This window comes from Artemia sp. Qi Xiang Cuo, chromosome 6, assembly GCF_049724085.1.
Source record: "Artemia sp. Qi Xiang Cuo chromosome 6, ASM4972408v1, whole genome shotgun sequence".
NCBI lineage: Eukaryota > Metazoa > Arthropoda > Branchiopoda > Anostraca > Artemiidae > Artemia > Artemia sp. Qi Xiang Cuo.
In genome coordinates, this window is record NC_142799.1 from 36,690,363 (window position 1) to 36,717,342 (window position 26,980).

The window sequence follows — 26,980 nt, forward strand, 5'->3', positions numbered from 1 at the left end:
TGGTCCTAGAATATCGTTAGAGGGCTCATTCGAACGGAAATTAAAAGTTCTAGTGCCCTTTTTAAGTGACCAAAAAAATGGAGGGCAACTAGGCCCCCTCCCACGCTCATTTTTTTCCCAGAGTCACCTGATCAAAATTTTGAGATTGCCATTTTGTTGAGCATGGTTGAAAATATTATAACTATGTCTTTTATGATGACTTAATCCCCCACAGTTCCCAGGGGAAGGGCTGCAAGTTATGAACTTTCCCCATTGTATACACATTGTATTGGTTATTGGGAAGTATACAGACATTTTCAGGAAGGATTTTTTTCTGGCGGGGGGGTTGGGGGTTGGTGGAGGGGGTTACTCGGGAGAATCTTTCCGTGGAGGATGTTTCTTTGGGGTAATGGATATTTCTATGAACGGGGCGCCGGACATCCAAGCATTATTTAAAAAACGATCAGAAATTAAATTTTAAAAAAACAAGTTTTTTCAACTGAAAGTAAGAAGCAACATTAGAACTTAAAACGAACAGAAATTATTACGTATATGAGGGGTGTCTCCCCCAAGTCAATACTTCGCTCTTTACGCTGCAGTTTTTTTTTTGTTCTTTAAAAATAGATTTATATTATATTTATACAGACTTTTTTTTTCAGGGGTTTTTTAATAAAAATTTTTTTTAACTTTTAACGAAATGAGGGTGTTATTGACTACGGGGAGAACCTCCTCATATAAGTAATAACATAGACGTAATAAACAAAACAATAACAAAAAACAAGCGATACGGCTCAATAGTAATCGAAACTTTTAAAAACGGAATTTTGATGTCAATAAATGTATTAAAAGAATGGGCTTAAAATGCTGATTCTAAATATATAAATTTTATTAATTTTTAGTATTAGCCTACTCACCAAAGGCTATGAGCCTGAGAAAATTTACCTGATTTTCTAAAGAGGGGGGAAACATCCCCTACAAGTGAAAGAATTTTAATGAAAATCACACCGTCAGATTCAGCGTATCAGAAAATCCTATTAAATAGATTTCAAGCTCATATCTGCAAATATCTGCAACTTTGTATTTTTTGCCAGAAGAAAAATATACGAACATAGAAGTTCGTCACGTAAGTTAATTTGTATATTACGTCAGAACCAAATTTAGAGACAGCCATTTAGCAAAAGAAAAGTAAATTTTTAGGTAAATTTTGTTTACTTATTCAATGACGGTGAGCCAAAATAAAAGCTGCATTAACTAAAAAACGGAAATTAAATATAAAACAGAAATTAAATCAGAACTTTAATCAGAAATTAAATATAAAAAAAACAAGTTTTTTAAACTGAAAGTAAGGAGCGACATTAAAATTTAAAACGAACAGAAATTATTCCGTATATGAAAGGGGCTGTCCCCTCCTCAACGCCTCGCTCTTTACGCTAAAGCTTTTTATTGTTTTAAAAAATAAAGTTATGAGACAGAGTCAAACTTTAGCGTAAAGAGCAAGGCGTTGAGGAGGGGACAGTCCCTTTTATATACGGAATAATTTCTGTTCGTTTTGAGTTTTAATGTCGCTCCTTACTTTCAGTTTAAAAAACTTTTTTTTTTTAAGCGTAAAATAAAGACGGCCTTGCCTATAGAGAGAGTGAAGTAGGGAACGTTAACCTAATTATTGTCAGTCTAATTATCAGGATGATTTAAATTGAAAGAATCATTATTTATATTTTTTTCCATTATATATGTAAGTAAGTTTTTTTCATATGAGTGAGTAAAATAGCGAGTCCTGCCACAAACAAATCTGTATAGATTTTCACGTGGTAGGTCTGTTTGATATGTTTTTTTTGTGAATATTGATATTTAATAAAAATGAATTTTCTCTCTTTCTCTCTCTAACCTGTTATAATCTGAACAAAATTCAAAAGCTGGCCCTTGTGAAAACGAATTGCTATGATACAGTTTGATTTTTTTTTTTACCAGTGGGAGAGGGGGGTAATTTAACTAAAAAAAAAAACCTAGGTAGGCGAATCATTAAATCCTAACTCGGGTATTTGTATTACATCTTGAATTAAGACTAGTGCATCTGAAACAGAATATATTTTGACGTGGGAATCTCATTCCACGTCCAAGTGTAAGAATACTGTTATTTGAAAACGTTTTCATTTCAGGACGTACCCGTCAAAATCAAGAAAATTGCATGCACATCATAAGAAACTCTCCTATAACCCCTATGACAACGATAATCTCCGCCCAACAGGCGGTACTCCTTTTCTGGATCTGGAAGATCTCAAGATTTAATTTAATTGCGCATGGTAAAGAAACAGGAAATTCAGTTTACGTAATAAAGTTACAAAGCATTTTTCCTCTTTTGTGGTTTTGCAGTGTTTTATGTTTTTCTTTTTCATTTATCGAAAAAGTTAGGTACATTATTCCTGATTGGCTGGTCCCGTTTTTGCCGGCTACAAATTAAGAAGAACTTTGAGATAGAGAACTAAATAATACAGAAATATAAAGTTAGGACATTTCTTTGAAAGAAAAGGCTTAAATGCCACGGTTTCTAGAGGGTCTAGTTATCTGTGGTGTAATTCACAGCTTACTTACTCATAATAAAATAAAACAAATATTTTCGGTACTTGTGCATTATATCCAATACACGAAAGAAGTCAAGTTTGGTTAATGCTAACGAAATAAAATGGGATGAAAATATAATAGTTTAGAAACAAATTTGGGCTACATATTTGCACATTAGGGGGAATTTTTTTGGGGGGGGGGGGTAAAGCATAGCATATATTAAATACTTAACCTAACCTAGGTACCCCCCCCCCCCTAAAACCCCCAAAACAACAGTAAATATTAACAACGCAACAAGAAATCACGCTTTGCGATCCATTTATCCATTGGAAATACCCGTTAGACTGGTTTCCTGTAGTATTTCCTTGTACAGTCTATAGCGCTGTGTAGGATATAATGCAAAAGTACCATTTTTTCTACTGAAGTAAGGAGCAACATTGAAACTTGAAACGAACAGAAATTATTCTGTATATGAGGGGGATTGCACCCTCCTCAATGCCCCTCTCTTCACGCTGAAATTTTTAAGTACATTTAAAAAGGGCTCTAATTCTAATTACACGGCCCTTGTTTTTCAGGAATTGTTCTTAAAGAATAGGGACAAAAGTTGAATTTTAGCGTAAAGAATGAGGCATTGAGCAGGGAGTAGCCCCTAACATTCGGAATAATTTCTGTTCATTTTAAGTTTTAATGTTGCTCCTTACTTTCACTAGAAAGAATATTTGTTTTTTTTTTTATTTAATTTCTGATAGTTTTTTCAAATAATCCCAGGAAATCCGCCCCCATGGAAATTTCCTCGAAGGAAAACTTCTTCATAAAAAAATACCTCCATGTAAAATCCTTTCCCCAGGAAATCATCCCCGGATAATTCCATGCTTGCTGCGAATCCCCCCCCCCAAAAAAAAAAAAAAATTCTTACTTATGATTCCACCTGGAAAATACTCCTTAGCATACTTTCATTTGAAGAAGGAATTCTTTTTTATTTAATTTCAGATCGCTTTTCAGGTCGCCATTTGAGATAGCCATTTTGTTAAGCGTAGTTGATTTCCAGATGGAAAATATGGTTTTGAGGAGGACACTCCCGCACAACCCTCGGGGCAAGGGTTTTAAGTTATGCCCTGAGGACATATAAGAACGATGTTGGCACAATGTATAATTTATAATTTTTTTCATTTAGAGCAGGGCGCTTCGTATCGAAGAAGTTTCTCGAAACACATCCAATCAAAATTTTGCGACAGCCATTTTGTTCAGCGTAGTTGATTTCCAGATGGAAATTATGTTATTGAGGAGGATACTCCCCCACAGCCTTCAGGGCAAGGGTTGTAAGTTTTGCCCTTGGAGCATATAAGGTTTTTATAGAAGGCGTTGTCGTAGAAACTTCAAAAAAGGCTCACTCGATTGGAAATTCCAAGGCCTAGTGCCCTTTTTAATAGTCAAAAGTGATTGAAGGACAACTAGCCATCCCCCCCCACACCCATCATTCCCCCAAACACATCCAATCAAAATTTTGAGACAGGCATTTTGTTCGGCGTAGTTGATTTCCAGGTAGAAAATATGTTTTTGAGGAGGACACTCCCTCACAGCCCTCAGGGCAAGGGTTTTAAGTTATGCCCTGAGGGCATATAAGAATGATGTTGGCACAATGTATTATTTATTATTTTTCCCTTTAGAGCAGGGCACTTCGTATCGAAGAAGTTGTCGTAGAAACTTCGAAAAGGGCTCATTCAATTGGAAATTGGAGTGGCTTTTGCCCTTTTTAATAGTCGAAAGTGATTGGGAGGCAACTAACACCCCTTCCACGCCCACCATTTCCCGAAACACATCCAATCAGAATTTTGAGATAGCCATTTTGTTCAACGTAGTTGATTTCAGAATGAAATTATGTTTTTGAGGAGGATACTCCCCCACAGCCTTCAGGGCAAGGGCTGTAAGTTATACCCTGGGGGCATATAAGGTTTTTATTGAAAGTGTTGTTGTAGAAACTTCAAAAAGTCTCATTCGGTTGGAAATTCAAAGGGTTAGTGCCCTTTTTGATAGTCAAAAGTGATTGGAGGGCAACTAGAGCCCCCCCCCCCCACGCCCATCATTCTCCCAAACACATCCAATCAAAATTATGAGATAGCCATTTTGTTCAGCGTAGTTGATTTCCATATAGAAAATATGTTTTTGAGGAGGACGCTCCCCCACAACCCTCGGGGCAAGGGTTGTAAGTTATGCCTTGAGGGCATATAAGAACGATGTTGGCAAAATGGATTATTTATTATTTTTTTCCTTTAGAGCAGGGCCCTTCGTATCGAGGAAGTTGTATCGAAGAACCTTTTTAATAGTCGAAAGTGATTGGAAGGCAACTAACACTCCTTCCACGCCCACCATTTCCTGAAACACATCTAATCAAAATTATGAGATAGCCATTTTGTTCAGCGTAGTTGATTTCCAGATAGGATGACAAACCCCCCAGAGCCCCCAGGGCAAAGTTTGTAAGTTATACCAGGGGCATATAAGGTTTTTATAGATATAGTTGTCGTAAAAACTTCAAAAGGGGCTCATTCAATTGTAAATTGAGAGGGCTAGTGCCCTTTTTAATAGTTGAAAGGGATTGGAGGGTAACTAACCCCCCTCTCACGCCCATCATTCCCCCAAACACATCCAATAAAAATTTTCAGATAGCCATTTTGTTCAACGTTACTGAAAGTTCTGGAAAGTAAATTTTAGGATAACACCCCCCCCCCAGCTCTCATGGCAAGGGTTGTAAGTTATGCCCTGGGGGCATATAAGGTTTTTATTGAAAGCGTTGTCTTAGAAACTTCAAAAAAGGCTCATTCGATTGGAAATTGAAAGGGCTAGTTCCGTTTTTGATAGTCAAAAGTGATTGGTGGGCAACTAGAGCCCCCCCCCCCCCCACGCCCATCATTCCCTCAAACACATCCAATCAAAATTTTGAGATAGCCATTTTGTTCAGCGTAGTTGATTTCTAGATAGAAAATATGTTTTTGAGGATGACACTCCCCCACAACCCTCGGGGCAAGGGTTTTAAGTTATGCCTTGAGGGCATATAACAACGATGTTGGCAAAATACATTATTTTTTATTTTTTTCCTTTAGAGCAGGGCACTTCGTATCGAAGAAGTTGCCGTAGAAACTTCGAAAAGGGCTCATTCAATTGGAAATTGGAGTGGCTTGTAACCTTTTTAATAGTCGAAAGTGATTGGAAGGCAACTAACACCCCTTCCACGCCCACCATTTCCTGAAACACATCTAATCAAAATTTTGAGATAGCCATTTTGTTCAGCGTAGTTGATTTCCAGATAGGATGACAAACCCCCCAGAGCCCCCAGGGCAAAGTTTGTAAGTTATACCCTGGGGGCATATAAGGTTTTTATAGATATAGTTGTCGTAAAAACTTCAAAAGGGGCTCATTCAATTGTAAATTGAGAGGGCTAGTGTCCTTTTTAATAGTCGAATGTGATTGGAGGGTATTCCTTCCCAAGGCCAGAATATAATTTGCACTTTAATGAAAAAAAAAATGAATGTGCATTGTCAGTTTAATATACATATGCTGATATTTAGTAATCAAAATGTTTATTAAAGTGATTTATTAAAGTTATAAAAGTAAGAAAATTTATATTTTTTCAGTAAAGTGCAAATTATGTTCTGGCCTTGGGATGGCATAGGGGTTTTGAGCCCAACTTATGTTAATTTCTGCTCGTTTTGAGTTTGACTCGGTTATTTATCGTAATTTTTCTTCATTTTGGGTTTCATTTATTTACCGATGCTGATTTGTGGTAGTTTTACGCTTAGTAGATTATTTGATTTTATTTTTGCTCATTTTTTTGTTTAATGGAGTTCTTTAGTTTTCTTTGTAAAACTTATTTTGTGAAAAAGTTTTTTTAATTAATTTGGAAAAAGTCAATGACACTAAAAGTGAGTGGGTTGAGGAAGTGGCAGCTCCCCTCTCATTCAGAATAACTTCTATTCCTTTTAAGTTTTAACATCACTCTTTACTTTCACTTGAAAAAAAAATCGATTTTTCATTTCTCAATAAAGGAGGCAGTTCTTTCCTTGTTTGGTATTCTTTTGAAATTGATTTACTTTTAATGTTAGTTATCATATTCATTCTCTTCTGTGTATGTTATGTTCTGTTTATCAGTTCTCAACACTCACCTTCTAATCTGAAAAGACTACTAAGTGGAAAAAATGGTAGCAAAAGGAGTTTCATGTATAGGGACTTCTGGTCTAGTTTATTGGAATTCCCATTTACAGTTTTCTACTTTTAAATCATTTTAAAGTTCTTATACTCCCACTTTCTTCTACGGAACAAGGCCTTATCCAAGAGGGGGGGGGGTCGAACCCCCCCCCCCGAAATATTTGTCTGAGTCGTGATAACGTAACAAAAATGGACATAAACAAATTTTGTAGGCGTTTATTGATTTTTTTTGTGTAACCCCCCCCCCATTTTTTTTAGTAAAACCCCCTCCGAAAAAAATCCTTGATACGACCTTGCTACCGAACTATGTTTCTTATATATTCTTATTTCATTTCCAGATCGCTTATTCATATACGAAGGAGACAATAAAGGGGATAAAGAAAGCCTTGGCTTCCCGGATTATTGAGAGCGAGATTCATATTAGTAGGCATTAATGAATGACGTTTACAAACTATTGTCATAACTATGTTGAAATGAATAGCTTTAACAAAAGACCAAGAAAAATGGGTAGAGAAAATGGAGTCACGTTTTGACTGGACAGAACAATATTCATCTCCGAAAGATTTCCCGAAACAAGTCATGTTCATCCAAGGCCGCTTGCAGCTATCCATTCAATAGAGAATTTTCCTTGATTGGGGCAATTCAATAAACCAATTACTGATCGCTGGTGCGTTTAGTTGCCTAATTACAAGTAAATTCAAAGGTTTGAGAAAGTCAGACATGAAAGCGTGAGACAGATTTTTTTTTAAATGTGGGAGGCAGTGAGTTTTATTTTGAAAGGGGTGTTATTAAGAGAGGCCAAAATTTGAAAAAAAGCTTTGAACAGGCAAATTGAATCAAAAGTAGAAACCCTGTGATATTGAAATGGATAATCAAATCAGACCTAAATCGAACAGAAATTACCACAAATAAAAGTAGGACTGCCGCACCCATAGACCATCTTTGTTAAGATCTACCTGACCCTATCAACACGCCCTTTAAGTTTGAAGCCCACCAGAGACGACCAGAGGCAAAATTTGAGGCCCATTTTCGGACGACACAAACCCATTCCTAAGATATTGCACATACGTTACTTTGATGCTTACATAATCTCTCTCAATTTATGTAGCGACTTCACTGTTCATGTATTTTAAGTTCAGCAGGGGGCTCATAGTACAGAACGTTTAGAAGGATTGCTGCCAGAATAATTTTGCGTCATCCCGAACCCTGATTTTCAGGTCCATCCATTATTTCTGAAAATTTGAACTCAACACCCCAAGCCTTTCTCAAGATTTTGCAGATACGATATTTTGATAACATGGATACACATACTACATTTTGATATACTTGGCCACCTACCCATCAATAGATTGTCTCACACAGAGGGTTGTGTTGCAATAAGCTTTTAGGGGTACCAGACAAAAATTTAATGCCCCCTCCCAGACTCCTCATTCAATTTGGGTCCAATGGCCCCCCAAACACTCCCTTTAGAGATTCATCATACTCCCCTGAGTTGCTCCTGAGCTGCAGAAGTGCTATTTTGATGAATTTGTTTCAGGCTCTTAGCTTTCAATGCGTAACTTTAAACCTGATGAATTTCATATCTGGAATCACCACAAAAATTAAATTCTTTTGATTTATATACTGTTATCAAAACAACTGTCTTTTGATATATCTTTTCCCCCTTAACCTAGTCGAAATTCAAGCTTTCTTTGCCCCCTCGACATTTCCTGAAAGTGTCAAATCAACTTCCCACGCCAAGCCTTGAGGTATTGCGAATACGCTAATTTGATAATCTTGGCCCATAAATTGTCTATCGATTTGCCTCACTGCATCAATCATGAATGCATTCTAAGATCCAGTGTGCTAGTAGTTCAAAAACTTTTAGTCGGACCTGAGAAACAAATTTTTTGGCCCCCTTAATCTAACACATAATTTGGAGTCTCGTTTCCTTTTCCCCCAAACATTCTGAAAGTTTCAACTGGATTCCCTCGATCCGTTTCGAAGCAGACAAAACATTTTCTGACTCCAATCTTTCCCCTCTCCCCAACTTAAATCTGTTTTTCTCAATGAGGTTTCCTTTGGCCCAGGAACTTTCAGGTGTAAACTTAAAGCCGTTCAGAGAAGGGACTTATAGCAGTAAGTGTCAAACTGATCAGGACAAAAAAATTGGCCCCACTTCTTCCAAAAAAAACACATCGGTCCTTTAGACCGGTGAAGATTCTTAAAAGTTTCTAGCCAATCAGATAAAAGGACCATTTCCGGGCCCCATATTTACGTTGCAATTCTTTTATTTCCCCAGGTTTTGTTCTCCCAAGTCCCCTCGAAAATAATGGTAACTAGAATTGTCTTAACAATTTATATTTTGTTTTAACGTTCGAGAATTTATAGACGATAATTTTTCAGAAAATTTGAACAATCCCGTTTTCCTTTTAGGAAATTCTGAAAACCTCAAGAAAATGTGGGGATAACGGAAAAACAGGTTATTTCCCTGTGATACAAGAACTAAAGGATATGAGCAGAGTCGTTCCTAGGGTTGTTGGCGCCCGGGGAAAAATTTAATTGCAGCACCCCCCCTCCCGCCTCAAATATAAAGAAAAAACCGAACCCAAGTGACAAATTTGACCAAAATGGGCACCCCCCCCCCCCCGCCACGTCACCTTCCAGCTGCAACGCCCTGGGCACATAACCCGGTTTGAACGGCTCTAGAAAAATTATCAAGCTGATTAGAAGAAATTGCAGTTTTTGAGGCCACATTTTTGGGGTGCTTATCCCCCAATATAATTTTGTCAAACAGTTCTTGGTAACGAACTGTAAGTAAGGAGCGACCCGGCTCAATGGTAACCGAAACTCTAGAAAACGGGTTTTTTATACCAATAGATACGTCAAAATAATAAGATTTCATTGCTGATTTCAAATATATAACTTTCATCAAGTTTAGTGCTATTCATCAAAAGTTACAAGCCTACGAATATTTGGCTGATTTTCTAAAAAAGGGGGAAAGTCTCCGTGCAAACGTTAGGACCTTAATGAAAATCACACCACCGAAGTAATTCCGTCAGAAAACACCTCAATAGATGTTTCAAATATCTATGTACAAAAAAATGGAATTTCGTATTTTTTACTAAATGAAAGATCACAAACGCGTGTTTATTTGTTTTTTTGTTTTTGTTTCCCCAGAGGTAATCGTATCGACCCAGTGGTCCTAGAATATCGTGGGAGGACTCATTGGATCGAAAATTTAAAGTTCTAGTGCTCTTTTTGAGTGACAAAAAAAATGGAGGGCAACTAGGCCCCCTCCCATGCTTATTTTTTTCCCAAAGTCCCCCGATCAAAATTTTGATATAGCCATTTTGTTCAGCATGGTCGAAAATATGATAAATATGTCTTTTAGGATGACTTAATCCCCCCAAGTCCCCGGGGGGGGGCCTAAAAGTTATGAACTTTACCCAATGTTATCATATAGTAATGGTTATTGGGAAGTATACAGAAGTTTTCAGGAGGTTTTTTTTCTGGTAGTGGGAGGGAAGAGTGGGTCGGAGGTTATGTTGGAGGATCTGTCCATGAAGGAATTTTTCATGGGGGAAGGGAAATTGCCATGAATGGGGCGCCGGACTTGCCAGCATTATTTACTGGTTATTGGGAAGTATACAGACATTTTCAGGAAGGATTTTTTTTCTGGAGGGGGGGGATAGAGGAGGGGGTTACTCTAGTTAATCTTTCCATGGAGGATGTTTCTTTGGGGTAAGGGACATTTCTATGAAGGGGGCGCCGGATTTCCAAGTCTAATTTAAAAAACGAATCAGAAATTAAATAAAAAAAAACAAGTTTTTTCAACTGAAAGTAAGAAGGAACATTAGAACTTAAAACGAACAGAAATTATAACGTATGTGAGGGGGTTCTCCCCCAAGTCAATACCTCGCTCTTTACGCTACACTTTTTTTTGTGCTTTCAAAAGAGCTATCTATTCTAATTAAACGGCCTTTGTGATTCAGGGGTTTGTTAATAAAATTTTTTTTTAACATTAAACTTAATTTCGGTGTTTTTTAATAAGGGTAGAACACCATCATATAATTAATAACTTGTACTTAAAAAAAAAAAAAAAATGAAAAAAACAAGCGATAAGGCTCAATAGTAATTGAAACTTTTAAAAACGAAATTTTGATGTCAATAAATGTATCAAAAGAATGTGTTTATAATGCTGATTCTAAATATATAAATCTTATTAAGTTTAGTATTACTCATCAAAGGCTACGAGCCTGAGAAAATTTACTCGATTTTTTAAACAGGGGGAAACATCCCCTACAAGTGAAAGAATTTTAATGAAAATCACACCGTCAGATTCAGCGTATCAGAAAACCCTATTACATAGGTTTCAAGCTCATATCTGCAAAAATCTGCAACTTTGTATTTTTTGCCAGAAGAAAAATATGCGAATATAGAAGTTAGTTACGTAAGTTAATTTGTAAAAACATTCATTTATCAAAAGAAAAGTAAAATTTTTATGCAAATTTGTTTATTCGTTCAATGACGGTTAGCCAAAATAAAATCTGCAGTAACTAAAAAACGATGAAAAATTAAATATAAAAAAACAATTTTTTTAAACTGAAAGTAAGAAGCGACATTAAAACTTAAAACGAACAGAAATTATTCCGTATATGAAAGGGGCTTTCCCCTCCTCAACACCTCGCTCTTTACGCTAAAGTTTGACTCTGTCTCACAACTTTATTTTTTAAAACAATAAAAAACTTTAGCGTAAAGAGCAAGGCGTTGAGGAGGAGACAGCCCCTTTCATATACGGAATAACATATACGAAATAAAAAAAAAAAAATAAAAAAACAAGCGATACGGCTCAATAGTAATCGAAACTTTTAAAAACAGAATTTTGATGTCAATAAATGTATCAAAAGAATGGGTTTATAATGCTGATTCTAAATATATAAATTTTATTAAGTTTAGTATTACTCATCACAGGCTACGAGCCTGAGAAAATTTACCCGATTTTTTAAAGAGGGGGAAACATCCCCTACGAGTGAAAGAATTTTAATGAAAATCACACCGTCAGATTCAGCGTATCAGAAAACCCTTTTACATAGGTTTCAAGCTCATATCTGCAAAAATATGCAACTTTGTATTTTTTGCTAGAAGAAAAATATACGAATATAGAAGTTAGTTACGTAAGTAATTTGTAAATTACGTCATAACCAAATTTAGAGACATCCATTTAGCAAAAGAAAAGTAACATTTTTATGAAAATTTTGTTTACTTATTCAATGACGGTGAGTCAAAATAAAAGCTGCATTAACTAAAAAACAATCAGAAATTAAATAAAAAAACAAGTTTTTTTAACTGAAAGTAATGAGCGACATTAAAACTTAAAACGAACATAAATTATTCCGTATATGAAAGGGGCTGTCCCCTCCTCAACGCTTCGCTCTTTACGCTAAAGTTTTTTATTGTTTTAAAAAATAAAGTTATGAGACAAAGTCAAACTTTAGCGTAAAGAGCGAGGCGTTGAGGAAGGGACAGCCCCTTTCATATACGGAATAATTTATGTTTGTTTTAAGTTTTAATGTCGCTCCTTACTTTCAGTTTAAAAAACTTGTTTTTTTTTTTTTTTACATACTAGGGTTTCTTTGGTCCAGGAGGGACTTACATTTTAATTTTCGAACCGTTACAAAAGAGTTTTGGCTCATTATTAGTTCCCGTTTCGGATGGAAAGTATATTCATTCATTTTTCCTTTATATATTGGAGTCCCTTAGTCCAAGGATTTGAGGATATACGTTTTGAGACGATCGGATTTGGTCTATCTCCAGTGGCCCTTACACACTTCTCCTTCCAAAAGAACGAGTATTCTTCTTCGCCCGTGGAATGATTCTTGAAACATTCGTTCCCGTCAGAAACCAAAGGTCAAACATACTCCCCCTTTTCAGTTTAAAGCCTATATGTAAACAATTTGCATAAATAACTGAACTTCCACAAGGGAGTGTAGGAATCATACTATCCCCGAAGGCATATACATGGATCTGATAAAATGGAGGCATCAGAGGCACTCTGTTAAAATTCCCTGATTTCAGGACTGTTTGTTCTGGTTTCACAATGTACTTAACCAGAGGCAACGCTATAGCGTTGCCTATAGTAAAGGCCATGCGGCTCCAATAATTTATTATTTTTTTCCCCCAGAGGCACTTCATATCGAAGGGATGGTTGTATAGACCTCGAAAGGGATTCATTCGATTGGAAATCGGAAGTTCTAGTGCCCTTTTTACGAGTCAAAAGTGATCGGAAGGCAACTAGCCCCCCACGCCCTTTTTCCCCAATTGCTTAAAAATTTTTAGATAGCCATTTTGTTAAAAACAGTTCAAAGATCAGATAACAAGATAACAAAAACACCGGTGTCGACACAACACCCCAGGGCACGCGTTGTAAGTTATGCCCTGGGGGCATATATGGTTCTTATGGAAGGGATGATCGTATAAACTTCAGAGAGTGCTCATTTGATTGGAAATTGAAAGTTTTAGCTCACTTTTTAAGAGTCATAAGAGATTGGAGGGCAACTAGCCCCCCTCCCACACACACACACTCTTTTTTTCCAAACCGATCCGACAAAAATTTTGAGATAGCATTTTGTTAAAAAAAAGTTCAAACATTAGATAACAAAAATTCCGGGGTCGACACAAACCCCCAGAACCCGGGAGCATATAAACTTTTTATGTGTTAGTTGGTCGCATAAGTTTCAGAGGTGGCTCATTTGATTGGAACTTCAAAGTTCTAGTTACCTTTTTATGAGTAAAAAGGGACCAGAGGGCATCTACCCCCTCCCCCCATACACACATACCCTTGTTTCTCCAAATGCATCTTATCAAAATTTTGAGATTACCAGTTTGTTTGGATTAGTCTGACGGTCAGATAACAAAAATTTCGGGGTCAACATAACCACCCTCCCAGTTCCCGGGGGAAGGGGTGTAATTTATGCCCTAGGGGTATATAAAACTTCTATGCAAGGAGTGGTCGTATGAACCTCGGAGGGGACTCAAATGATTAGAAATTAAAAGTTTTAATTTCCTTTTTAAGAATCAAAAGTGATCCAATGGCAACTAGCCCCCCCACCCTATTTTCACCAAATACTTCTGATAAAAATTTTTATATAGCCATTTTGTACATAATAGACCAAAGATCATATAACAAGAACTCCAGGGATAACGCAGCCCCTCAGAGCCTGGGGGCAATTGTTGTGAATTACGCCCCGAGGGCATATAAGGTTTTCTTGAGGAAGGGGTAGTCATATGAACTTCAGATGGGGCACTTTTGATTGTAAACCGGAATTTATACGGCCCTTTTTAAAAGTCAAGAGTAATCGGGGGGCAACTAGCCCCCCCCCCAAAAAAAGGCTCTTTTTCCCCAAATGTATCCGATCCAAATTTAAAGATAGCCATTTTGTTTGAAATAGTCAACGATCAAATGACAAAACTTCGGGCTAAACATACCCCCACCTCCAAACCCCGGGGGAAGGGTTATAACTTATGCCCCGGGGGAATATAATGTTTTTATGAAAGAGACGGTAGTATAAACTTCGAAGGGGACTCAAATGATTAGAAATTGAAAGTGCTAGTTCCCTTTATAAGAGTCAAAAGTGATCTGACGGCAAATAGCCTCCCCCACCAAACCTAGGGAAATAACGTTCCGATATTTGTTTTACCCAGAGGCACTTCATATCTAATGGATGGTCGTATAAACTTAGGAGGGGGCTCATTCGATCGGAAAGCGGAAATTATAGTGCCCTTTTTAGGAGTCAAAAGTGACCGAAGGGCAAATACCCTGCCCTTTTTTTCCACAAATACATCCGTTAAAATTTTTTTAAATAGTTCAAAGATTAAATAACAAAAATTCCGGAGTTGAAACAAACCCCCAGGGCCTAGGGGCAGGCGTTGTAAGTTATGCCTAAGGGGTAAATTTAGTTCTTATGGAAGGGCTGCAACTCCCGAGAGGGTCCATGGGATTGGAAATTGGAAATTTTACTTCACCTTTTAAGAGTCAAAAGAGATCGGAGGTCAACTAGCCCCCCTCCCCACCGGCGCTTTTTCCCCAGACCCAATCAATAAAAATTTGAGATAGCCATTTTGTTGAAAATAGTTCAATCATCAGATAAAAAAAATCCTGGGTCGACACAACCCCCAGAGCCCAGTGGTAAGTGTTTTAAGCTGTGTCCCGGGGTATCTAAGGTTTTTATGTAATAGGTGCAATAGGTTTTTATATAACGTCAGAAGCAGCTCATTTGATTGGAAATTGAAAGTTTCAGTTACATTTTTTAAGAGTAAAAAGTCATCGGAGGGTATCTACCCGCCCCCCCCCCCACACACACACACATACCCTCTTTTTCTTAAATGCATCCGATCAATTTGAGATAGGCATTTTCTTTGAAATAGTCCAACAATCAGATAACAAAACTTCGGGATCAAAATACCCCCCCCCCCCTAAAAAAAATCGGGGGAAATAACGGTTATAACTTGTGTCCCGAGGGCATATAAGATTTTAAGGAAGAGGTGGTCTTATAAGTTTCAGAGAGGACTCAAATGATTAAAAACTCAAAGTTCCAGTTCCCTTTTTAAGAGTCAATAGAGATCCAATGGCAACTGCCCCCCCCCCCCCACTAGCTCTTTTTCCCCAAATGCGTACAATCAAATTTTTTATATAGCCATTTTTTCAAAATAGACTAAAAATCATATAACAAAAACTTCAGGGATAACAAAGCCCCTCCAGCCAGAATACGGGGGCAAGTGTTGTTAGTTATGCCCCCGGGGTATATAAGGTTCTAGGGATGTTAGGGTTGTTAGGGATGGTAGTATAAGCTTCCGAGGGGTTCATTCAATTGTAAATCAGAATTTCTAGTGCTGTTTTTAAGTCAAAAGTGATTAGAGGGCAACTAGACCCCCCCCCCCCCGCGAGGCATTTTTTACCCAAATACATCCGATAAAAATTTGAGATAGCCATTTTGTTCAAAACAGTTTAAAGATAAAAATAACAAAGCTTCAGGATTTACACAACTCTTCAGAGCCCGGGGGCAGGTGTTGTAAGTTATGCAACAGGGGCATATAAGGTGTTTATTTAAGGAGTGGTAGTATAAACTTCAGAGGTGGATCATTTGATTAGAAATTAAAAGTTCTAGTTACCGTTTTAAAAGTCAAAAGTGAGTCAAAACCTCCCCTCCCCCTCTCACACACACCCTCTTTTTCCCCAAACGCATTTAATCAAAATTTCGAGATAGCCATTTCGTTCGAAATAGTCCAACGATCAGATAAAAAAACTTCAGGGTTAATATATCCCCCCCCCCGTCCAGAATCCGCGGGAAGGTTTATAACTTATTCCCGGGGGCATATAAGGGTTTTATGGAAAAGGTAAATTTTAGGGGGGACTCAAATGACTAGAAATCTAAAGTTCTAGTTCCCTTTTTGAGAGTCAAAGTAATCTGATGACAACTAGATCCCCCCCCCCCCACCACCAACCGTGTTTTCCCCAAATGTGTCCGATCGAATTTTTGAGATTTTCATTTTGTCCAAAATAGACCAAAGATCATACAACAAAAACTCAGAGGTTTACACAGCCCCCCAGAACCCGGGGGCAAGTGTTGTAAATTATGGTCCGAGCCATATAAGGTTGTTTCGGATGGAATGATCGTATAAACCTCATCGGAGGCTCATTCTATTGGTAACTGAAAGTTGTAGTTCGCTTTTTAAGTCAAAAGGGACCGGAGGGCTACTTACCCATAATCCATCAGATCGAATTTTGATATAGGTATTTTATTAATATAAGTCGAAAGATCAGATAACAAAAACTCGAGGGCCAACATAACCCTCCAGGGCCCGGGGGAAAGTGTTGTATGTTATGTCCTGGGGGCATATAAGGTTCTTATGCGAGAGTTTTGAAAATAATTCGAATATCAGATAAGTCCAAGCCCCACTCAAAAAACTAATGAACGCTATTTTATTCCAAAACTTAAGGGATCATGGCCTAATAGCCCTCCCTCCCTGAAAAAAATTTCAATGATTGATAAATCATAGGAGCTGGGCCCTAGACCAACACCTCCCCCTAAGAAAACAAAACAAAAACAAGCTTATTAACGAAATTTTATTCCAAAAATCATAGGAGCTTACCCCTGCCCCTTTCTCCATGAACGACCCCGCCGCCCCCCCCCCCTCTAAAAAAACTTATTAACTATGATCTATTCCCAAAAATACGGAAAATCAGTTTATTAGTTAGCTCTTCCAAAACTGTTTAAGACACCTAGGTATATTCTTCATTACAAACAAGAGTTTGGCTACTGCCCGCCTCCCTAACGGTAAAAGCGTAAGGTCTACTCCGTATTTGGTGCTTTACTAAAATGAATTATGTTACAAACATTTTCTTTTGTACTTATTACAACACTGAAAACAAAATGAAAATTGGAATGAAACCAGACCAGGATTCACTAATAGGACCACTAGGTCATTTCCCCGAAAATCTTGCAAAAAAGAGCGGCAAAAACACTTGGGCCTAGAAGTGTGGAAGCTTTACATCTGATCCTGAGTGAAACAAAATCTTGAGCTAGTGAGCTTTCAGCAATTAGTATGATTGTAATCAATTATTCAATTAGGTTTTATTAGTTCTTGCCAAGACTGTTAATTTATTTTGGAATAAAAAATTATTTTGAAATAGGGAATTTTGAAAAACTTTAAACTTTGGCAGTAAAAACGAATAGAAATTAATCTTTAAAAAAATCCAAAAAAGAAGTTTCTTAAAGAAAGGTAAAGGCAGTATTAAACTTAAGATCAGAAGAAATAGAAATCCACAATAACTCAAACTCAACGACCAGAAATTACTTTTAAAGAATAAATGAAACCCAAAACGAACAGAAATTAAATGAACAATCATAGCAAAAAAAACATACAACAGATACTAACATAAATGAATAAATAAATCTTAAAACGAATAGAGTTTAAACTGAATATGCAAATCAAGCTTCAAACAAACAAACATATTTGCTATTGAAGTATAAATCAAACCTACATCGAATAGAAATTAAATAAACAATCAATGGAAACAAACATACAATAGGGACTAATATAAATGAATAAATAAATCTTAAAAGGAGTGAAACTTAAATTGAATGTACAAATCAAGCTTGAAAGGAACAATAAAACAAACAAGTATTAAATACAAACAAGAGTTTGGGTTTTGCCTCCTTTTCTCACTGTAGAAGTCTAAAACCTACTGCGTCATTGGCGCTTTAATGAAAAAACGAATAATATTACAAATATTTACTTTGATACTTATTGCAACATTGAAAATGAATATAAAAATTACAGTAAAATTTAATTTTCAATTGATAAGCTTTCCGCAATTTATATCATTATATATTAAATATTCAGTTTAATTTTATTAGTTCTTTCCAAGACTGTTCAAGAAAAATATAGCTTCACTCCAAACAAGAGTTTGGATACTGTCCCCATCCCTAACTGTGATTAAATAAAAAAAACAAGTTTTTTTTTAACTGAAAGTAAGGAGCGACATTAAAACTTAAAACGAACAGAAATTATTCCGTATATGAAAAGGGCTGTCCCCTCCTCAACGCCTCGCTCTTTACGCTAAAGTTTGACTTTTTCTCATAACTCTATTTTTTAAAACAATAAAAAACTTTAGCGTAAAGATCGTTAATTTCTGATCGTTTTTTTTAAATAATGCTGGGAATTCCGGCACCCCCTTCATAGCAATGTCCCTTCCCCTATGAAAACTTCCACCATGGAAAGATTTCCCACGTAACCCCAGATCCACCCCTCCCCCACTACCAGAAAAAAATCCCCCCTGAAAACGTCTGTATACTTGCCAAAAACCCATACTATATATAAACGTTGGGCAAAGTTCATAACTTGCAGCCCTTCCCCCGGGAACTGTAGGGGAGTAATCATCCTCAAATACATAAATACAGCAAATAAGGCAAAAATAAGGAAATGTTCTCTGGCGCGTAGCTTTTGATGAATAAGACTAAACTTGATGAAACTTATATATTTGAATTCAGCGTAAAAATTTGATTCTTTTGAAGTATATATTGGTATCAAAATTCCTTTTCTTAGTGTTGCGGCTGCAATTGAGCCGGATCGCTCCTTACTTACAATTCGTTACCACGAACTGTTTGAAAGTCTAAAGCCTACTGTGTCATTGGTGCTCCACTATAAACGAACTATAATACAAATATTTTTTTATCCAATTATTACAGTGTTGAAAATTAAAATACAATTACAGTGAAATAGAATCTTGAACTGGTGATCTTCCAACAATTAATAGCATTATATATCAAACATTCAGTTTGATTTTATTTGTACTTCCAAAGACTATTGAAGACACGTATAGTTTTCAGTAAAGCGCCAATGACGCGGTAGGTTTAGTAGGTTTAGTACTTTTACAATGAGAGAAGGAGGCAAAACCCAAACTCTTGTTTGTAATGATTTTTGTTCGTTTCAAGCTCGATTTGCATATTCAATTTTAAGTTTCACTCGTTTTAAGATGTATTTATTCATTTATTTTAGTACCTATTGTATGATTGTTTTCTATGATTGTTTATTTAATTACTCTTCGTTTTGGGTTTTATTTAGGCCTAAATAGCAAAATATTTTTGTTCGTCTTGGGCTTTATTTTAACGTTCAATTTTAGCTTTGCTTGCTTTGAGATTTATTTCTCAATTCATATTTGTACCTGTTATTTTTTTTTTTTTTTGATAGGATTATTTATTTAATTCCTGTTCGTTTTGGGTTTCATTTATTCTATAATAGTAATTTCTGGTCGTTTTGAGTTTGAGTTATTGTAGATTTCTATTTCTTCTAATCTTAAGTTTGATACGGCATTTACTCTTTTTTTAAGAAACTTCTTCCCGGAAAGTTTTTTTTAACTAATACCTACGAAAGGGCGAACAAAAATGTGAAAGTATTTGAACGAATTCCCCAACCTTCATCAACAACAAGGACATTAGACATACCCAAAATTAACAAGATTTAAGCAGCACTGCCTGCTCCTAAACTTCTTTAAATTTGGAACCCCTTGCTCTCCCAAAAATTACAGTGCAACATGCCCAAGGGTCTCTATGTCAGTGCTATGATATAATCCACCCAAATCCTCCTTCCCCTCCCTAAGAAATTCAAGATGTTTATGGTTTCCCCCAAGACCTCCCATATTTTTCGTAAAAACCTGCCTTTTTATGTTTTTTTACTAGTCCCTCCAACAAAGTAAATAAGTTTAGTAGTTTATTTATAGTTTTTTAACTAAAAAACATAAAAAGCAGCAGTTTTCTTTTCACATACATGATTTTGTATTTGATGTTTAATTAAATCTTAAGCTTCGCTTAACTTTTTCTTGGCTCTATTTTTATAATCAGCCTGTCTTCAAGAAAAAAAAAACTATTTTGTTTTTAAATTGATTATACATTATTGTTTACTGTAATAAATGAATCAGATTTGAACAAAAAATCAGCCGTCTCCCTCAAAAGTATCTCAATAGCTTTCAAATTAGAAAACCCAACTTTGAATAAAGTTTCCCTTTTATTAGCAGACAAAAGACAAATGCGACACACAAATAAACGACAAAGGTACACAAAGGAAGGAACGCCGAAGCGCGAAGAAATTGTTTGAGCAAATACAGCAAAGCTAAGATATAGAGGTCCATTTATTGAATTGGATCTCCTCTAAAGAACCGCAAGCTTGGAGGAGTTTTGGGGACGAGGTACCCTTTAACTGGATTAAGACACGCTACAGATTGCTCATTCACCGAGTGACAGACGGTTTCTGCAATTTAATTTGAAAGCAAATTGATATTCCGCAAAATTTAATATTATCGGCGAAATGGACAATAGACATAGTTTCAGTTGGGAGGTTGATTTAATTTGAGGGGAGATTCAGCAATTGTATTTTCTACGGAACTAATTTGCGTTGTTAAGGGCTATTACACAAAAAAGAAAAATAATCTAAAAATGAACCAAAAACAAGACCTAGTTTGGAAGTTAAAGCATACTTTTGCTGGGGCAAATTATATTCTTATAATATTCTTATTATATCATATTCGTTAATGCAATCTTATCTCACCTGTTGCGGAAGAATTTGGGTGGGCAAATTATTTTTTATCTAATTTCTGACACGACTCTTTATTCAAAAGATAAAAATTTTTAGTTGAAATTGAGCCTTCTTAACTTCCCATTAACCTTGTTTGAAAGTTTATCTATTCATTACTCTGTCCATATTCTGTGTTTTTTTTCTTTTTTTACATTGTAACGGTTCCCTTTCAGCTACTTTACTATCGGTATCGCGGTATCGAATTGTTGGTAATATCCCAGAATGAACTTAACAAACGAGTGGCATTATAATAATATGCCTCTAGACCCGTGATTCCCAACGTGGGGCGCAGGCCCCATCAGTGGGACATGGTAATATTTTAGCGGCAGGACGTGCAACCTTCGGCTAACTATACTTCAGGCGCTTTAAAGCCTAAATTAATTAAACAAAAAATTTTTCCACAAAATAAGTTTTTCGCAGAAAATTAAAGAACTCCATTAAACAAAAAATTAGCGCATATAGCTTAAAATAATCTACCAAGCGTTAATTTATCGTAAGTTAGAATCGATAAATAAATGACAACACACACGAGCAAAAGTTACAATAAATGGCTAAGTCAAACTCAAAATAAGCAGAAATTAAAAAAAGTTGGGCTTAAAACTCCTATGCCTTCCCAAGGCCAGAACATAATTTGCACTTTACTGAAAAAAATATAAATGTTTTTACTTTCATAACTTTAATAAATCAAATAATATTAACATTTTGGTTACTAAATATCAGTATATGTATATTAAACTGACAATGCACATTCATTTGTATTTTTGAAAGAAGAAGAAGAAAAAAACACATTGTGGCCATATCGTTCTTTACTTAGGCAGCGCGCTAGCGCTGCCTAGGTGAATGACGTCACATTCAAATGCATTTAGTGAGCAAAAAAGATACATGATAGTATTGTAATGACGTTATACATAATATAAAAGGCAAGACCGTACCCCGCGGGGGGTGGGGTTAGGGGGGTTTGAACCCCCCGAAATGTTTTTCTGACTCGTAAAAACGTAACAAAAATGGATAGAAACAAATTTTGTATGCGTTTTATGAGGTTCCACCCCCCCCCCGAAATTTTTTTCAGTTAAACCCCCTCTGAAAAAAAATCCAGGGTACGGCCTTGTTAAAAGGTGTTGTAGTCAGACAATATTTTTCGTTTTCATAAAATCTGCTTATAGAAGGACCCAAAAAAAGAAAACTAAGTTAGTGGTTTGTTAAGCTTCATTCAGGTGAATAGAAGTAAAATTTCGAATGACAGAATTTAAATATAACGAGGAGCATCAGAGTTTTAGAAATACCTAGGTGGGGCATGGTTCAAAATTGGTTGGGAGCCACTGCTCTACACTCAAAGATCCTATAAGATTTTTGCACAATTTCTTTGCCTCGTCTTTCAAGGAACTATTTGCCTTTGCCAGAGGATTTACGATCTAGCTGCTAGTAAGAACCTATCAGGAGGTCCCGTACGAACACCGTGCTGCCATCTACAATTAAGTCTAACGCCGACAGGTTATAATTTATTCAAGGATTATTGATCCACGAAGGGGAGAGAATTTCTGAGAAATTGATTGCGTAATCGATGGGGGAATTTTATTGATCCGATAACGGGAAACAAATCACATACCTCCTTCTAAACCAATCAGAGAGTCGGTTTCATAACCATCTAATCCCATAAGAGGGCTGGTTTCATCTTATTGGGCGAGGATTGCAGAGAATATAAGGAAAGGATTTTTGCTATAGTTTATTTTATTAGTCTGTGAATAGAATTAAAAGGAGTGAGAAGAACAGTTTGACTTTACTCATTTGGATATATTTGTGTTGATGGCGAATGGAATGTTTACCCTATTAGAAGTTGATAGTGGAGTTGATAGCAATAATACAAGAGCACCAAAAATTGCGGTGGAAATCACGAGAGGATCACGGCTTTGTCTGGAATGGGATGAAGTATATGCAAGATATGTGATATCCTTGAGCAAATTTAAAATGGAGGATCAATTATGTTTCGCTGCAAAAGTTGATATAGCACATGCGAATAGACTTCAATGTGCTTTAGGTGCATTAGTGAAACATATCGAAGACAATAAACTGTATCGCTAATTGTACATGCTTAGTATTATTGTTGTTGTAATTATTCAATAACATTGTTTCGAAATCGAAAATGTTCCCTTTCTTTTTGTCAGGTTAGAATGCTAGGGCTAATATTCATGGTCAGTCTAGAGGCAGCAGTCAGAGTGAAAGGATTGAAAAATGAATAAATTTGAGAAAGAGAGAATTAGATCGAATCTAGTGCTTATTGAAAAACATTTGATTTTGGATGACAAATTTATAGAGTTATCTCTTCAACGCAGGATATTCACTCGGGAAGCACTTGAAATTATAATGAAAACTGATTCCCCCTCCCCCATTGGACTATTGAAGCTTTGTCGATGTGACTCAAATGCTTATACTCAATTTATTGATATATTAATTGGAACAAAGCAGAATAATATCGTGGATACACTTTTGAAAACATTGCCAATGGATTAAATGTAGATAGCCCCCCACCATTTGAAAGAGGTGACGTCACAGAGTTACTCCTCTCCCATTCCTCCGCCCTCAATTTATCCGTCAGCAGGGACAATCAGCTTTGTTTTAGCCCTGGGAGAGTCAAGTGACATTGGAAACCAAAAAAAAAAAATGTTCTATACATGTCAATTATGCATGTACACTCTTGGAAGTTGGACTCAATGTAAGATTTGTACAATTATTGATGACTATAGTGAAAAGTGTAAATTATGTAATCCTTGTAAATTACATAGAGGCTATGCAGTAAAAATTAAAGGATGTAATTCATGTCTTGAAGAGATTTGTTACTCTCACCCTAGAGGACACCTGTGCTCCAATTGTCACTGTGACAAATGCGATCAGTGGGAGAATACTTAACGCGGTATGATTGGAAAGAATCACAAACGTGATTTTAGTTTCTTTCTACGAGATTGGTATTGTCGTGGATTTAAATTATTCTGGGAGGAGGAGCCAGGTCTACAATTCAACTGTGGGGGTAACAAGACAATTTGGTTTCTACGTCATCGTTGTGACGACACTGCCTTTTATGACTATAAACCAAGTGATTTTTATTTGGCAGTTACCGAATGTGATTCACCATTTGAAAACACTGTATGTGATATTGCTTCAAATAGTCAGATTGAAACTTGTGGATTTCATAATATGAATGCAAATAGTATCATTGACTATACAAAGAGATATGACAAGAGTAAAGTTACATTATACTGTAGAAAATGTGACCCCAACTCTGCAGTCAATCAAGATCAATATAAAGTCAATCTAAATGAGTTACCGGCACTAGTAGTTCACGACAGTTGCCTATACACCGATGAAGAAATCTAAAGTGAAGATTTAAAGACATTGTTGTATATATATGCATTTTATTAATAAACAAATTCACAAACATTTTTCAAGCACTTTACTCTTAGGGCACTGAAATTTATACTATACAGGTCTGAGAGGATATTTTCCACTAGAAAGTCGTTCAAAAAATGGTAAAGGTTTAAAAAGGTCGAGAAACAATGCATCACTCATCAGTCTCTACTCAGGTCGGAAACGAGAGACATCACCCCTGTCAAAGAAAAGAAGGAAAAAGCCGACACGTACTGTAAACAGTAGAAGAAGAGGAAGCCCCAGGAAGAGAATTGTTAGATCGAACCTAGATTTCTTTTCCTAAGATGTCCTACCTACCGCATAAGGATTCTCAACCTTCAATCACCGCCTCATTGAATCTATTCAATGCTGAAAATGTTAATGTGAGTGTCAAGCGTGAATACTATGAACAATTTTATCCTCAACAACCCCTCTCCGATAATATCGACTTTCAAATTTATTCCAATGAAGACTACTTTATGGACATGTCTTCGACATTTATAGATTTACAAATGAAAGTTCGAAAATCCGATAATACAATGCCAATTTGGGCCGATGGAATATCCTATGAAAATTGTATATTAAATAATTTATTTCATCAAATCCGTTTCTACATCAATGGTAAGCTGGTGAGAACAAGCAACAATCTCCCAAATTATACAAGCCCTATGTAATTCATGTTAATTACACCCAAGTCGTGTAAGTAACTGAGAGGCACCTCCAATGGATATGAATTTATTGCTTATACTGATAGTACAGATGCATTTAAAATGCTGCAACTAGTGAATGACATCAAGTTGGAAAATTATATCGTGAAATTTTTAATATACCCCAATGGCTGCCACCCAATGTTAAAGTGGATATAAACTGACACTTGCACCATCCAATTTCATATTGAGAAAAGAACTTGCTGCCAATCCTAATGTAAGTCTCTCCCTCACCTCGGCAATACTTCATGTATGCAAACAACAGGTCATGAGTTCTGTTGCTTTGGCAGTGGAAAAACTGAGAGTCAGTGGAAATAACATTAAACTACTTGTTCCTCATACAATCACCAATCAACGTCATATTACCATGGGGTCACGCACCTTCACCGACTCATCCTTTATCAATGGCGAAATTCCGTCAAAACTCGCTTTGGCATTTGTAAAAAGCGCTAGTGCATTAGGATCGTGAACTGGATGTCCACATAAATTCGAAATGTTTGGACTTCCATCTCTTGTGTGCAAAGTAAACGGTATCCCACTCTACAATCTATCTTTTGATAAATCCTATAGAATATTGTATGAGTTGACCACGCAAACCCTAGATCACGATTCGCAACTATTTGAAAATGGTATAACCGAAGAAATGTTTGCTAAAACACATGGTATCATTGTACTAGATTTGTCTGGCACGCAGGATATGAGTATAGTACGTACGGAGTGCGCGTTTAGAGTGTACATTTGCCGACCCATTGGCTGAGAGTATTGCACTAATCTCACTAAATCAATATGAAACCTATTGAGAAATCACTCCCGAAGGCAGTGTTCTACTAGACTTGGCGCCATGGACACCAGTCAAACAATCAATGTATTTAATATGGATCCTTACGTGTCCCAGTGCAAGTCTTACTGTCTGACCTTAGACTTTCTTGGGAAAATCCAAAGTGGAAACAATACCCTGATTATTATTAATAGCAATCCGTCGACTGTGCTGACGGGTCATTGGCTGTGCATCTTTCAAACAATGAAGACGATTGAATTTTTTGATCCTCTTGGTCTACCCTATACATTCTACACACCCCACATCAGCAACTATACTGAGAGCAGTTTCTCAACATTAATGTTGACAATCCACGTCTGAACCACTTTCTAGTGGAAAATATCCTCTCAGACCTGTAAAGTATAAATTTCAGTGCCCTAAGAGTAAAGTGCTTAAAAAAAGGTTCTAAATTTTTTTATTAATAAAATGGATATATATACAACAATTTATTTAAATCTTCACTTTAGATTTCTTCTTCTTCATCGATGTATAGGTAACTGTCGTGAACCACTAATGCCGGTAAATCATTTGGATTGACTGTATATTGATCTTGATTGACTGCAAAGTCAGGGTCACAATTTCTACAGTATAATGTAACTTCACTCTTGTCATATCTCTTTGTATAGTCAATGATACTATTTGCATTCATATTATGAAATTCACGAGTTTCAATCTGACTATTTGAAGCAATATCACATACAGTGTTTTCAAATGGTGAATCACAATCGGTAACTGCCAAATAACAATCACTTGGTTTATAGTCATAATAGGCAGTGTCGTCACAACGATGACGTAGAAATCAAATTGTCTTGTTACCCCAACAGTTGAATTGTAGACCTGGCTCCTCCTCCCAGAATAATTTAAATCCACGACGATACCAATCTCGTAGAAATAAACAAAAATCACGTTTGGGATTCTTTCCAATCATAGCGGGGTAAGTATTCTCCCACTGATCACATTTATCATAGTGACAATTGGAGCACAGATGTCCTCTAGGGTGAGAGTCACAAATATCCTCAAGACATGAATTACATCCTTTAATTTGTACTGCATAGCCTCTATGTAATTTACATGGATTACATAATTTGCCCTTTTCACTATAGTCATCAATAATTGTAAAATTCTCACATTGAGTCCAACTGCCAAGAGTGTACATGCATAATGGACATGTATAGAACATTTTTTTTGTTTCCAATGTCACTTGAAT

General features: G+C 36.3%; 1 protein-coding gene and 1 long non-coding RNA gene across 6 annotated transcripts in view; one reads left to right on the forward strand and one right to left on the reverse strand.

Moving 5' to 3' along the window:
- LOC148951185 (uncharacterized) overlaps positions 1 to 7,216 on the forward strand; it is a 101,245-nt gene extending 94,029 nt beyond the window's left edge. For all 3 annotated transcript variants that reach the window (XR_016141901.1, XR_016141899.1, XR_016141900.1), the window contains exons 2-3: positions 2,136 to 2,279; positions 7,077 to 7,216. This is a non-coding gene — a long non-coding RNA (uncharacterized LOC148951185). The remainder of the gene's footprint in view (positions 1 to 2,135; positions 2,280 to 7,076) is intronic.
- The window catches only part of trh (PAS domain-containing protein trachealess), a 263,522-nt gene that overhangs the window by 85,676 nt on the left and 150,866 nt on the right, over positions 1 to 26,980 (reverse strand). The gene's annotated exons all lie outside the window — the stretch shown is intronic.